Consider the following 16,655-nt stretch of genomic DNA (forward strand, 5'->3'; position numbering starts at 1 on the left):
TCAGAAGACATCCCCAAGTGGGCATACAAAAATCAAATAAAATCTATTAAAAAAAAAAACTAAAAACAAAACTATTTTTATTAACCTATTAATTGCCGATATGCATTTTTATGGTGGCTCAGCGATCATTACATATATTCTTGAGCTAAGTATTTAGGTGGCAAGTACTGGCTATTTCTTCCAGTTGACACTTGCCTCAAACACTACTGCAGTTTAATTCACCACTGTGACACAATCACAGCGTGCTGATCATTTACCATGACGGGTAGAGGCCTTTTAAAGGCTTTTTTTTTTTTTAAATTTTGCGTCACAATAGGGTCATTTTATTTATAGCAAAAAAAAGGATTTCATAAAAAAAATAATTATTATTATTATATATATATATATATATATATATATCTATCATAAGAGAATCTGTGTAAACCTTCATATGGTTGTGTTCGGACTGACCTATAGAGTAATAGTATCATGTAACTTTTACCATATAGTGCATTACGTAGACACAGGAACCCCCCAAAAGTTACCATATTGCATTCTTTTTTTTTACAATTTTCATAAATAATATTTTGTGGGTTCCATCATACATGTTATGGTAGAATGAAAGACGCCATTACAAAGTACACCTAAAAAACATGGCCCTGTAGATAGAAAAAAAGGAAAGTGCTAGAGCTCTTAGAAGGGGAGGAGGAAAAAACGAAAACGCATTTATTAATAAATAATTAATAATGAAGTGCTTTTTGTTCTTCATACAAACTGTATTATTGGTAATATTTGCCCTGTTATGGTTTTGTTCAGTAGACTCTAAAACCACTGCAGCCCACACAACAAGTTATGTGGGATGCCAACATCCTATAGGTTTTCCTGGGGCCCATAGAACGCTAATTACACCTTTGGAAATATGAGTAAGGATATTAACCAGGCTAGAAACATCCATCTATAGGAAAGTGCTGTTTTGGAATGATTTTTTTTTTTTATCTTTTCTTCCTTCTCTCCAAAAATACAATAAAAAAAAATAAAAATAAAAAACCTCATAACACACTTTCATCAGATCCACATTACAACATTACACGACCATATCATGTGGATGAAGTCCGCCTCTGCCATATCACATCTGGGGCAATTACTGTGGGGCCATTTTTTTATTTTCTTTAGGCTAGGTTCACACTGCGTTTTCAGCATCCGTTTAACGGATCCGTTTTTTTTAACGTCCAGAAAAGTAGGGTCAGCAACGTTTTTTGGTCCGTTTTGGTCCGCCAAAAAAAACGGATCCGGTTTTTTTTATAATGGAAGTCAATGGAAAAACGGATGCACACAAATGAATCCGTTTTTTGCAATCCGTTTTTCATGCGTTTTTTGCAAAAAACGGATGCGTTAAACGGATGCTGAAAACGCAGTGTGAACCTAGCCTTAGGAGGACCGGTGTAAAGTAAATCCTGTGCACAATGTTAAACTGCACCAGTCTGTGATTCCCTGACCTAGAAGCCAGGTTTATCCCCTCATAATTTTTTTCCCACTGGTTATCCGTCAGCTTCCCAACCTACTTTTCAGTTGGGCGTATATAGTCGCTATCAGCTTCTTCTCTATTACCTGTTTCATAAGGTGATCAATAAGAAAATCTAAATCAAACAATACTCTTTTGGGGATTGAGGCTTTCAATAAGACCACCCGAAGCCTATAATAATCAAACCATAATATACCAGGAAGATCAAACTCCACCCTACTCTCTTCCCATTCCTTAACCTGACCTCTACGAATCACGTCACCCATATTCCTAATACCTCTCCTCTCCAGACTCTTTATTACTCCCAACTTACTCAGCTCCTCAAATCTATTATTGCCTCATATGGGTGGTTTCTTACTACGGAATTATCGCGGATAATGTCAGCGGAATTCCGCAGTATGTCCGTACGCCTTTCCGCCGGCTCCAAAGACACCATTCTATGGGCCGGTGTATTCCGCTATCCGGCGAAAGAAGTGACATATCCGCGAGAATTCTGTAGTACGAACCCACCCTATTGGAGTAAATTCGAAAACTGACTTCAATTTCAACACTTTCTTTAACGCCCCCCACGTTTTTCCAAGCGCCTGGACCATGGGCCAGTCCCTTCTGCGTCCTGACCTCCAATACTCTCCTTCCAAAAACTCATATATCGTGCATGGACTAGCCCCTGTTCCCTCCCCGACACACTGAAAAAAAATTGTTTGTTTTTTCCCAACCAAAAGAGTTGTGAAGCGAGAAATTATTTTTTTAGGTCTGGGAAGCCAAGGCCTCCTTTATTTTTTGGCTGACACAGAACCTCCAGTTTTAATCGGGCCCTTTTTCTCCCCCATATTAAAGAGTTAATAATGATGCCAATCCTTCTTAAACTTTTCTCTGAAATCCATATTGGAGCTGTACCGAAAACAAAGAAACTTAGGGAGACAAACTGTTCGAAACAGCACTATCCTATCCATTCTGGAAAGGGGTAATTTCTGCCAAATCTTATTTTTTCTTTCTACCTCCTCTATAACTACCTTGATATATAAATCGATAAAGTTTTTGATATTTCTTGACACCATTATACCCAAATATCTAAATTTTTCTCCCTCCCCAAGCACTCTCAAGGGGGGAATACAATATATATATTATATATATAAAAAATAGGCGTATAGGAACACCTTGTAACCCCTCCCCCCCACCCCAAAGCCCTCAATGGCTTTATCTACTCTCACCAGAGGAGCCAGCAGCTCAATACTAAGGGCCCTATTACATGGGACAATTATCGTGCGAAAAATCATTAAATGATTGTAAAATCGTTCGTATGTCGTTGATCATTTATTTAGATCTGAACCTAAAATTATCATTAATCGTTCGCTGTAATTCCACGTTCGTTCACTCAAGTTCCGCGTTTTTTCACTAATCGTTCAGTGTAATAGCACATTGTTCATTGTTTTTCTGGGATCAGAAGGAATAAACGATCATAGTAACGATCGCAACAACGATCATAGTAACGATCATAACTAACGATTATCGTTCTGTGTAATATGGTGAACGATTTCAGGTTAACTATAAGCAAACTCTTTTGCAATCGTTAATCGTTAGTCGTTAAAAATTGCTCAGTGTAATAGGACCCTAAGGGCGAAGAGGACAACTCTGCCTAGTGACAAAAAAAATAAAAAAAATCTGACACCACATTATAAACCATGACCGCCGACCTGGGACTTTTATATAATAACTTAACCCATGAAACAAAACCTTTAAAGGCCTTTGAGCCTGTTATAGTAAACTTGTTAATACAGTCTGCTTAGACAATCTATACAAACAGAGCACTCATTACACTGCAACAGCATAGCACCGATCAGTATAAGCAATCTAATGATTGCACTTAAAGGGGTAAATCAGGACACAAATTTTTATAAAAAAAAAAAATAAAAAAATAATGAATGTAAATTGCAAACTTGCTTTATATCACATCTACTGTTTTAGATTTAGAAAGTTATAACGACAGTGACACTAAACAGTCGTGATGCATATTAGATTGTCTTTGTATTTGTTCCACTTATTACATCAAATATTGACAGTAGGCCAATGAAAACAATTCAACTCATCCAGCAAAAAACAAGCCTCATACAGCTACAGCGATGGGAAGATACCAAAGTTGGCTCTCGGAAAGCTAAGACAAAATTAAAGAAATTCTGATGTCCAAAATAGGACCGGTCCAGAAGCCCAAGCACAGAGTGGGTACCTGTTTACCCTAAATGTATCTTCCAAAAGTCTATGTACATGGCCAAAACTGTTTTATAAGGTCGCGATTAAGAGGCAATTTCCATCTACAGCAATCTTACATAGGGCTAATTCTGTAGATCACTGGGAACATTTAACCATGTCGCCCTGGCACACAGCCTAGAAGATGAGCAAGTTTCGCTGCATTATTGTGACGCAAAATCGAAAGGATATAAAATGTTCTCGAATGGAATCTTTGATGTATAATATCTGCAATTAGGTTCTGCAGGCCAATTCCCAGTATGCGTCTCATAAAATAGCTCCGAGTAGTTCTCATTACTCCAGATATGATTGCCTGTAATTGAAATGCTCAGAGGAGAAAATGCTTCTAATGGGGTGGCTGCTAATTGGGTACAACAGGAGGGGCGAGCCGCCGAGATTAACCCCGCGGTGTCCCTCACCCCTGCAAAATTCAGAGGAAAGCGATAGGGGTAAAAAAAAAAAAAAAAAAAAAACACGTGAAAAACGATTTTCTTGGCATCTGTATATACATCCACCCACTCCCTGCTTTCATAACGCCTCGTGTTTGGTGAGATGAAGGAGGGTGATGCTCAACACTGTTTACATCAGGGTATTAGCATCATATATCCCCCCATTCAGGTACACCAGGATACCCTGCTGTTTTAGGGGGGCGACAATGTAGCAGATGTTAGCTGGATGTGGATGGAAAAAAAGAGTGAAAAGCTCATAAACAGATGGGTTTTTGTTTTTTAAGCTTTCTTGTTATGAAAGTAGGGCTAGAACATACCAGCTTCTTGAACGGTATAGCGTAGGTTCTAAAAACACAATATTACATCTACAGATACTTCATACCGTTCCATAGTAAGATATGGCCCCCTACTGTTTTTTTTTTTTTACAAGGAATGTAACAAAAGCGCAGAAGACCTGGAAATTTTACAAAAAGACTGCAAAGAGAAAAGCAACGTTCACACATGTATCATGCTATCCCGCACAGATAGGCATTTCTGATACATGCTGGGACCTGGACCTGCAGCCATAGTGAGGATCACATCAAGGCCTCCTTCCAATACATTTCAATGGGCCTGTTCACACATCAGTACCGTGATCCATGCCACAAAAAAAAAAAAAAGTTCCTAGTGCCGATGACTATGTTCTATGCAGTGGATGTTAATTGCGGAGCACTACAGATCTGAATTTACGGGCCACACTATGGATGTGTAAATGAAGCCTAAGGCTGGGTTCACACTACGTATATCTCAGTCAGTATTGTGGTCCTCATATTGCAACCAAAACCAGGAGTGGATTGAAAACACAGAAAGGCTCTGTTCACACAATGTTGAAATTGAGTGGATGGCCGCCATTTAATGGCAAATATTTGCTGTTATTTTAAAACAACGGCTGTTATATTGAAATAATGGCCGTTATTTACTGTTATATGGCGGCCATCCACTCAATTTCAACATTGTGTGAACAGATCCTTTCTGTGTTTTTAATCCACTCCTGGTTTTGGTTGCAATATGAGGACCACAATACTGACTGAAATATACGTAGTGTGAACCCAGCCTAAAGAAGAGGGGGTTAAGCACCAAAAGTGATCTTAAAAGGGACAGTCGTATTCCAAAGAACATATTTAATTTGAGAGATCCTCAGTAAAAATGGCTCTGACGACTTTTACCGTGTGTGGAAATGGGGTCCTGGAAGCGGTGAACAGCTGGAACCTGGGTACGGTCGGAAGTTTTGGTTGAAATTTGATTGAAACTGCTTCCACTGCCCCCAAGTCTCCAGGGCAAGTGGCATGTGCATGTGACTGCTACCACTGCAAGTTGCTCTAGACTAGGACTGGGCGATTAATCATGAAAAAAAAAAACACCCAAAACTAAATATGGCCTTGATAAACCGACCTGATCTTTTGCATGATGATTATTATTATTTACTCATTCACCGTTTATATATAACCTTGTGATAACACTTTCCCAATTGTCACATGACATTTCTTTTTACAGTCAATGTACAAAAAGTAGCAGTGACCACCTAACCTGTCACGTGACATTCCTTATCTATAGATTGATAAATAGATGGATAGATAGATAGCACAAGATAATATCTGAGCAGCACTACTGTAGTCACAAAGATAGTCCGGTGCCTGTAGATAAGTCCCGACCACGGACTTTCAATAAGTAGAAAAATGTATTCCACGGCACACGGCTGCAATTCCAAATGAAAGTGTTTATTCCAAAGGTGATAATATAACATAGTGCAGCACAGCAAGTTTAAAGTAAGTGCGACGTTTCGACGGCCTCAACGCCGTCCTCCTCAAGCATATAATAGTGAACAACATCATTTCCTTATATAACAGGTGCTCAATTAACAGTGTCCAGTGATAGGCTCATTCAAGTGTCCATCATAGTTAAGGTTTGTAAACAAACAAAGTCTCTTCAGTCCGTGATAGTGTCCATGTGAATCCCAATGTGCAGTGAAAAAACTGCTTGAGATAGGCGGGTTTCACCTTATATAGAAACAGTGATTATTTAAAGTACAATGTATCCAAGTACTGCGACTTGGTCTGCGGCGTCAGATCTTGACTTCCAGAGGCGGACCTGATCTTTTGCATGATGATTATTATTATTTACTCATTCACCGTTTATTTATAACCTTGTGATAACACTTTCCCAATTGTCACATGACATTTCTTTTTACAGTCAATGTACAAAAAGTAGCAGTGACCACCTAACCTGTCACGTGACATTCCTTATCTATAGATTGATAAATAGATGGATAGATAGATAGAGTACAGCAGTGTTCCAGCAGTGTTCCCCAAATAGAGATGAGCGAACCGGGTTCGGGTTCGAGTCCCTCCGAACCCGATCGTTCGGTATTTGATTAGCGGTGGCTGCTGAACTTGGATAAAGCTCTAAGGTTGTCTGGAAAACATGGATACAGCCAATGACTATATCCATGATTTCCACATAGCCTTAGGGCTTTATCCAACTTCAGCAGCCACCGCTAATCAAATGCCGAAAGTTCGGGTTCGGATCGACTCGAGCATGCTCCAGGTTCGCTCATCTCTATTCCCCAACCATCATCCCTGTTGTAGTTTGACAACTGATGGAGAATGTTATTCTATAGTATGTATACAATGGATATAGCCTCCCCTTCCCCTATGTATACAGCACCAGGGTGGGGCTATGTATATTCTGACCTCTCTCCTCTGTTATCTGCAGTTTGGCTTTGGCATGCCCAAATGGGTGTGGTTTAAAAAAGGGAGTGGCATAATAATCGTTCAATAATGTTCTATTAATTGAGATGTTGCTTTAGGCCATAATCGCCCAGCCCTACTCGAGAAGTTAACAACCAAGACTCAACTGTCTAAAGTCATTCAACAGCAAGTTACACAAAATATTTTGGTCACACGACTTGGATGAGGGTTACTGTTGCGTGACCAAAGTCACCATGCAGCCTAAGCCATAATGTTACAATGCTATCCATGCCACTTTGTAATAATAATAACAACAACATGACCACTAAACCCAGAATAGGCAAAACTTTACCTGAATAAATTGAATAAATAAGTCATGCTGGAAGTTTTCCTACATAACATACATATATATATATATATATAATTATAATCACTCTGCACAGCTCCTCCTACTCTAGAACATGCTGCCTGTAGATTAAACTGAATTTCCAATGTGACAGGTTCCCTTTAAGAACATCCATAAAAGCAACAGCCAGTCCATCACCAGTGGAGCCTCTCCTACGGGGCAATAAAAAGTAATAAAAAGTTGTACTTCATCAGAAGCTCTAGCTGCCCCAGCAATAAGCGGTATCAGCACAGAGCGTTACACGATAGTGAAGACATCCAGCACAGTCACCTCTGGCTACAAACTTATTGCACAGTTTATTCTACTTTTCACTGTCTTTCTGATTTAATCTCAGTTGTGCTCGTTTTTAACCCAATAAAGTCTTGTAAAGTGACTTGTAGAACTGCAATGTACTAGGAAATAGGATATAAAATGTGGAAGTTTAAAGGAAAACTTTAGAGAAATAAATTGTTTTTTTAAATTAACTGGTACTGAAAAGTTATATGGATTTGTAAATTACTTCTATAAAAAAAAAAAACCCTCAAACTTTCCAGTACTTATCAGTTGCTGTTTGTCCTGCATGAAGTCAGCCATAGAGCTCTCTGCTGCCACATCTGTCCCTGTGGGAACAGTTCAGAACAGGAGAGGTTTTATTCCTGGGGATTTGCTGCTGCTCTGGACAGTCATGTCAGCAGACAACACTGTGCCAGACAGGAAAAAAGCACCACTTCCTGCTGGGCATACAGCAGCTGATAAGTACTGGAAGACTGGGGATTTTTTTTTTTTTTAGATAGAAGAAATTTACAAATCTTTATAACTTTCTGGTGCTAGTTTAAAGGAATACTCTGGCAAACTTTTTTTTTCTTTTAAATCAACTGGTTCAGAAAGTTATATAGAATTTGTAATTTACTTCTATTTAAAAATCTCGAAACGTCCAGTACTTATCAGCTGCTGCACGTCCTACAGGAAGTGGTGTATTCTTTTCAGTCTAAGAAAGTGCTCTCTGCTGCCACCTCTGTCAAAGAGAAAAACTGTCCAGAGCAGTAGCAAATCCCTACAGAAAAGCTCTCCTGCTCTGGACAGTTCCATAGAGCACTGTGTCAGACTGGAAAGACAACACCATTTCCTGCAGGACATACAGCAGCTGAAAAGTACTGGAAGACTTAAGATTTTTAAGTAGAAGTACATTACAAACCTATATAACTTTCTGAAACCATTTGATTTAAAAGAAAATCGCCAGAGTACCCCTTTAAAAACATTTTTATTCTCCTGAGTACCCCTTTAAGAACCTTTATATGTTTGGTATAGGCTTTGCCTGGAACTGCACTGTATTAGATCTGCCATTCTGGATACTAGAACAACTCTATAGAAGAAGCAACAGCTTATCGCTTTTCACAAAGTTTTCCAAGATATTGATGTAACAATAAATGCTCCATAATACTGAAAGCACAAGTTAAAAAATAATATTGCCCAGACCTTGTCACCCACCACTTGAGTACCAAAAGTAGGGCAGTGGTGTCAGGGCCAGGAAGGGTTAAGCGTCCCTGGCTGCAAAGAGCTTAAAGATGCCATTTGAAGCACTTGCTAAATTCTGTGACCGGTCTCGGCTAAGAGCCGGAATTCTTCCAGTTTGGGATAAGCCGATTACAAAACAGGGTTTTCATTTTCTCTCCGCTGCCCGTGAATACAACTTTTGTTTCATTTCCCATCAAACACACACACATGCTTTTTGAATTACCAAGAGTTCAGACTTGTCTCCTCCAAGACGGATCACGCTGCGATATAAAGCAGTGACAAGTATGACCCATCCACAAGCTGACGAAAGTCTATCTAGAACGTTCAATAAAACTGGTCAGGTAGAAAACCCACATATACATAGTATACAGAATGCCTGCCATACACATGCGATGCTTCTGTACATCTCTGTGCCATTAGGTTATAGGCATTTCTCAAAAAGGAGGTTTATTTATTGGGAAGAGCGCCACCCTTCTCTGTGGGCGGAGTCAGACATTGCATCTCAGCCTCAGACCTGTAGTTGTTGTTTCTCCAAAGATAATAGGAAATAATTACCCTTACATTGTGGTGGTAACAAAGCCTCCCTAAACATCTGAAAAGCTGGTAATACAGCTATATTACTGCTGCATCTGCCATTCAGAAGTATGGGAAAAACTTGGTGACAAGCCCCATGGGAGCTGTATATCTCTGCAGTCAGAAAACGGATATAATGAAGTTATGGCTTATAAAAGAATCTCTAGTCATGTGGCAGAAGTCGATTTTAGGTACATTTGTTTTGGTGTTTTTTTTTTTTTTTCCCCTTAAAAGGAAACTGCTACAAAACACATCCCAAAGAGCTTTCATGTCTACAGAGTAATGTAAGAAGACTATCTATACCTTTATTATAGTTGTCTGAGGATACAAATCATCTATAAGAATGCTTTTATTGCCACTCAGGAGTGTCAAAGAGGCGTGGCCAGGCACATAAGTCCCCTGCCCACTCCTCTACACTTCCGAGCAGCAATAAAAAGCATACCTAGGTAGCCATGTAAGCAGTTTGCAATGTCTTTTACTGTTGACAGTTTCCCTTCACAGGGTTGTCCAGGCAGCATGTATATAATTTCATACAAGAGGTGAATAAAAAAAAAAAAAATGTTTACTTTCTTCATTTCCACCAGTATTTCAGCACTCCACCAGTATTTCAGCACTCCAGTCCCCAAATGATGGTCACATCTCCGAACCCAGGAGCCCCACCCAGTGGGAACCAGATCTATGTATTAATACTGGAGGCAGCACAGGAGAGGAGGAGATAAGAGTATGTTAAATTGTTTTTGTGGTTCTATTTACCCCCTCCATAAGAGAGTGTGTGTATGTATATATTATGTATATAATATAGTGGTACCTTGGTTTAAGAGTAACTTGGTTTAAGAGCGTTTTGGTTTAAGAGCTCACAGTTTTTCAAAATTGTGACTTGGTTTAAGAGCATTGCTTTGGTTTAAGAGTTCCATGTTCTGTGTGGGAGCGCGAGTGGAGGAGGGGCATGGTCTGCATAGCGGGGTCTACAGCACTGTACTCTGACCCAGGAAGTCTCCCTCACCTTCCAAATCATAGCAGATCCACTTGAGGCTGGGGCTTACATCAGGGGACAGGACTGTGGAGGTAATCTCTCCATCGCTGTAACCCCTCTCTCCCCGGACAGAGAGCACTGCATGTATGTGCCCACATCTGCCCTGCTCATTCCTTCCTGCTCCCTGCAGTCTCTCTCAGCTCTTGTGTTTCCCATCCTCTCCATTACTGTACAGTAGTTTATGATATCACATATTCTGCTGTTTCTTAATCTTTGTTTCATCTGTTTTTTATGTAATTCAGAAAAATAAATTATTACTTTTGGGGTGTGGAACCAATTGTCTGCACTTCTATAATTTTAATCTTATGGGAAAATTTGCTTTGGTTTAAGAGCAGATTTGGATTACAAGCACGGTCCCGGAATAAATTATGCTCGTAATCCAAGGCACCACTGTATATATATTTAAAAAAAAAACATGCTGCTCAGACAACCCCTTTAAAGTGTTAGGCTGTGCTCACACTGTTTTTCTGTTTATTTCACTACTTTTAATTTTGAGGTACAAATGTGGTCCATCACATCAAAATTATTATGTAAGTCAATGGAAAATGGATTGTATTAACATTTTCTTCCTTTTTACTGTACACATACATAATGTATATATGCAATGTGACCCTAGCCTTCATGTCATCACTTACAGATGTGAAGCAATGACTACATGAAAATCTCATGGGTACAGAGTCAATATTCATACCCTACATTACATTTTTTCCTGTTAGGAACACTTAAAAAGTTCAAGCAGGATGTCAAACATGGACACTTACATAATCCATTATTTTGTCCACAGAAAAGAAACATATTACGTAGTTTGGAAACTTTTTTTTTTTTGCTAGGGCCACCTTAACACTTCGGCAATGGAATGGAACCAAAGTCAAGGGGAAAAAAAAATGAAAATAAAGTATATATATAAAAAAAAATTCTCTTTTGAAGCCCAAGCAAATATCTTGAGCCACACATCCTGTCCTGCCTCTCCACGGTCATTGTACATTTCCACTGAAACTTTTCATTCTAACATATTCTATCGTTGCCACAGCAACACGTTCCCTCCCTGCCCTTAGCGCTGCTTCCCCCGCTGTTTTGGATTCTGACTTGGCATAAAGGTTGCAGCTGCCATTTCAGATATTCGCCAGCATGCCAGCATCTCTGACCTATTTTAGTTCAGTTTACATCTTAACTGAAGTGGAGGATGGCAGGGAAAATACACGACTAGTAGCCAGACAGATGAAATAATGCTGTGTCACTGTCTGCGTTCACACCTAGCACTTAAATCAACTACCGGGATTAAAGCGTGCGGGCTCCCCTCCAGAGCCCGGCTTAACCACTCAGCGGCCAGGACCATGTAAAAAGAAAAAAAAATATATGTATATTATTTATTTTATAATATAAATACATATTATACACTTAAAAAGTGAAAAGTATACTTGCTCTGAACTGGTTTGCAGACTGGCACTTATAAAAGCTAGCGAATCCGAATACCACATGAGACCTGGGCTCCTGCTACACAAGAGAGCATAAAGAGACTACATCGGAGTGAATATTAGCACGCTGTATTCAGAGGTGTCCGCACATCCACAGTTCTGTTAGTATAACTTTTTCTATTTTAGCTTTAGTTATATTTATTTCTAGGAGAAACCTTTTAAGTAGGCTTAGGGAGAAGAGAAGGAAAGCCAATGTGTTGGTTGTGTATGCAGTCTTAAAGTGTTACGCCAAAAAAGAAAATTAAGTGACACATTAAATTCCCCATAAACCTAAAATGGGTTGTGTAATGAACCAAAGTTGGTAAGAACAGATGTGTACTGCATACATATACGTTGTTAGTAAAGCAACTTAGATCACTGTAACATTTTCCTTCCCCATGAATTTAATCACTTCCTGGTTTCCGCTCCTGTTGCCAGGCAACAGTGCACACAGTTTCTCACAATCCCTCTTTGCTTCCATGCTAAATGAAGACCAACCTCAGTGCTTCCTCGAGACTGCAGTTGAGGTAAGAATGCCTGGCCCACCTAAGTGGGTCCTAACCAAGGGAAACAGGTTATCAAAACAAAGCAGGCACACAGGGATTATTAACCCATTCAAGTCAGCAATCAGTATATATACGTTCCTACTGCACATGCCCCGTGCAGAAGGAATGTGCATATACATCCCTGACTGTGAGGGGTTTGATGTGTGCGGGACAGCTGCAGTGAGACACATCAGTGTCCCGGGAGCCCAGCATAATGATAGGCAACTGCCTGTCATTAACCCTTTAAACGCAGTGATCTATAGCAATTAGAGAGGAGCGAAACGGGTTCGGGTTCGAGTCCATCCGAACCCGAACAATCGGCATTTGATTAGCGGTGGCTGCAGAATTTGGATAAAGCTCTAAGGTTGTCTGGAAAACATGGATACAGCCAATGACTATATCCATGTTTTCCACATAGCCTTAGGGCTTTATCCAACTTCAGCAGCCACTGCTAATCAAATGCCGAAAGTTCGGGTTCGGATCGACTCGAGCATGCTTGAGGTTCGCTCAACTCTAATAGCAATCAAGGAATTTAAGGTAGTCAGTGGCAGGACAAGCTCCTGTCACTGACTGATCAGGCTTATGCCGACGGGCAGAGGGCAAGTTACTTACCTCTGTCCTGTCGGATCAGCGTTTTATGTGTAGAGTCTGCTCTCAGGCAGACTATGTACAGATCACTGATCACTGATATCACTGATCTATGCTATGCTATGGCATAGCATAGATGAATATATGCAATCTAATGATTGCACGTTTTACGGTAAAATAAAAAAAAAAAAGCCCAAAACGTTTAAGTAAAAAAAAAATAAATAAAAAAAAAAAAAAAAAAAGGTTTTTAAAAATATTAAACCCCCAATAAAAGTAAAAAAAAAACAAAAAACAAAAAAAACACACCAGGACTGCAGATTTTAAAAATTATATATCAGAAAGGGAAAAAAAAGCAATCTAAACTTTTCTTTTACACCAATATGATAATAAAAATCATGGTGCAAAAAAATGCCACCCCAACCAGCCTTGTAGGTGGAATAAAAGCGATATGGCTCTTAGAAGGCGGGGAGGAACATTGCATTAATTTGACCCAGACATCCGTGCATCAAGGGGCTCGGTCTTGAAGTCTGTATCTGTCAAGTATCAGAAACACTTATACCTTTGAAAATTGTTTAATTATAGATAATTAAACGGGTAGTGTGGTGCTAAACTTTAATTTACAAAATAACACACATTACAAAGTTATACAACTTTGTAATGTGTGCTATGTATGTGAATGGCCCCCTTCCCTGTGTTCCCCCCCACCCACATTCGTGTCGACCTCCGGCCGCCATCTTGTGACAATGACGACATCTTCGGGAGGCCAGCCGATCTGCTCTAGCCGTCCCTCATGCCGCCCCCCCCCCCTGGCAGCTGATGACGCGGCAGAGGGGGGCCGGCATGAGGGACGGCTGGAGCGGTCTGGCCGGCCTCCCGAAGAGGACATCATCGTCACAAGATGGCGGCCGGGGGTCGACACGAATGCGGTAAATATAATGCACCAACACTTCCGGGTCTACCATGGGGGGGGGGGGGGGGGGGGGAATGGGGAAGGGGGCCATTCACATACATATCACACATTACAAAGTTGCATAACTTTGTAATTTGTGTTATTTTGTGAATTAAAGTATAGCGCCGCACTACCCCTTTAAGAAATCTTCCTCATTTACCGAGTTACAATTTTTAAAAACTAGATTTGCATTTCCAGGAAAATACAGTGCTTGAAAAGAGCGCCCCTTTACCAGTGACTTCCCTATAAGAGCGACATGGCTCCCGTCCCTATAAGAGCGACATGGCTCCCGTCCCTATAAGAGCGACATGGCTCCCGTCCCTATAAGAGCGACATGGCTCCCGTCCCTATAAGAGCGACATGGCTCCCGTCCCTATAAGAGCGACATGGCTCCCGTCCCTATAAGAGCGACATGGCTCCCGTCCCTATAAGAGCGACATGGCTCCCGTCCCTATAAGAGCGACATGGCTCCCGTCCCTATAAGAGCGACATGGCTCCCGTCCCTATAAGAGCGACATGGCTCCCGTCCCTATAAGAGCGACATGGCTCCCGTCCCTATAAGAGCGACATGGCTCCCGTCCCTATAAGAGCGACATGGCTCCCGTCCCTATAAGAGCGACATGGCTCCCGTCCCTATAAGAGCGACATGGCTCCCGTCCCTATAAGAGCGACATGGCTCCCGTCCCTATAAGAGCGACATGGCTCCCGTCCCTATAAGAGCGACATGGCTCCCGTCCCTATAAGAGCGACATGGCTCCCGTCCCTATAAGAGCGACATGGCTCCCGTCCCTATAAGAGCGACATGGCTCCCGTCCCTATAAGAGCGACATGGCTCCCGTCCCTATAAGAGCGACATGGCTCCCGTCCCTATAAGAGCGACATGGCTCCCGTCCCTATAAGAGCGACATGGCTCCCGTCCCTATAAGAGCGACATGGCTCCCGTCCCTATAAGAGCGACATGGCTCCCGTCCCTATAAGAGCGACATGGCTCCCGTCCCTATAAGAGCGACATGGCTCCCGTCCCTATAAGAGCGACATGGCTCCCTTTAAGAGGGACCCAGGTCGCTCTTAAAGGGACCCAGGTCGCTCTTAAAGGGACCCAGGTCGCTCTTAAAGGGATCCAAGTCGCTCTTAAAAGGGATCCAAGTCGCTCTTAAAAGGGATCCAAGTCGCTCTTAAAAGGGACCAAGGTCGCTCTTAAAGGGACCAAGGTCGCTCTTAAAGGGACCAAGGTCGCTCTTAAAGGGACCAAGGTCGCTCTTAAAGGGACCAAGGTCGCTCTTAAAGGGACCAAGGTCGCTCTTAAAGGGACCAAGGTCGCTCTTAAAGGGACCAAGGTCGCTCTTAAAGGGACCAAGGTCGCTCTTAAAGGGACCAAGGTCGCTCTTAAAGGGACCAAGGTCGCTCTTAAAGGGACCAAGGTCGCTCTTAAAGGGACCAAGGTCGCTCTTAACCCCTTAAGGACAGAGCCTGAAATGGCCTTAATGACAGAGACAAATTTTATGAATATGACCTGTGTCACTTTATTCATTAATAACTTCGGGATGCTTTTACCTATCCGGCTGATTCTGAGATTGTTTTCTCGTGACATATTGTACTTTACATTTCTGGTAAATTGGAGTCGATACTCATAACGAATCTTTATGAAAAAAAACCAAATAATGTGAAAAAATGTGAAAAACTGCATTTTTCCAACTTTGAAACTTTTTTGCGGATACAGAAAGTGGATATACCACATAAATTATATATTAAATAGCATTAGCAACATGTCTACTTTATGTTGGCGGCATTTATTAAAAGATCTTTCATTTTTTTTAGACAATAGGAAGCTTAAAACATTAGCAGCAAATTTCCAAATTTTCAGTAAAATTTCAAAATCAGATATTTTTAGGGACCTGTTCAGGTTAAGGCTATGTTCACACTACATATATTTGAGGCTGTATGTTTGAGGCTGTATAGCAACCAAAACAAGGAGTGTATTGAAAACACAGAAAGGCTCTGTTCACAATGTTGAAATTGAGTGGACGGCCGCCATTTAATGGCAAATATTTGCTGTTATTTTTAAACAACGGCTGTTGTATTGAAATAATGGAAGTTATTTACAGTTATATGGCGGCCATCCACTCAATTTCAACATTGTGTGGACAGATCCTTTCTGTGTTTTCAATCCACTCCTGGTTTTGGTTGCTATGAGGACCTGACATGAGGACCAAATACAGCCTCAAATATACATAGTGTGAACCCAGCCTTAAAGTGTATTTGAGGGGCCTGTATGTTAGAAAGCCCCACAAAGCACCCCATTTCAGAAACTGCACCCCCCACACTCTGCAAAAGCACATCCAGAAAGTGTTTTAACCCTTTAGGGGAGTCACAGAAATAAAAGCTAAGTGTGTAAGAAATTTGAAAATTTTAATTTTCTGTGCAGAGATTTTGTTGTAATCCAATATTTTTCATAATTATAAACCTATTACCAGAGAAATGCACCCCAATATTGATTCCCCCGTTTCTGCAGTTTATAGAAATACCCCATATGTGGCCCTATTGCGCTATTTGACGCAACCACAAGCCTCAGATATAAGGGAGCGCCTAGTGAATTTCAATGCCTTCGTTATATTTGGTCATTTCTGACCGTACCACTTCAAGTTGGCAGAGGCTCTGGGGTGCCAAAACCTAAAAAACACCCCTAAAGGGAC

At 40.9% G+C, this 16,655-nt stretch overlaps 1 protein-coding gene across 1 annotated transcript in view; it reads right to left on the minus strand.

Annotated features, from left to right (window-relative positions):
• MRPS31 (mitochondrial ribosomal protein S31) overlaps positions 1 to 16,655 on the minus strand; it is a 54,435-nt gene that overhangs the window by 17,958 nt on the left and 19,822 nt on the right. The window lies entirely within an intron of this gene.

Source organism: Dendropsophus ebraccatus, chromosome 5, assembly GCF_027789765.1.
Source record: "Dendropsophus ebraccatus isolate aDenEbr1 chromosome 5, aDenEbr1.pat, whole genome shotgun sequence".
In the NCBI taxonomy this organism is placed as follows: domain Eukaryota; kingdom Metazoa; phylum Chordata; class Amphibia; order Anura; family Hylidae; genus Dendropsophus; species Dendropsophus ebraccatus.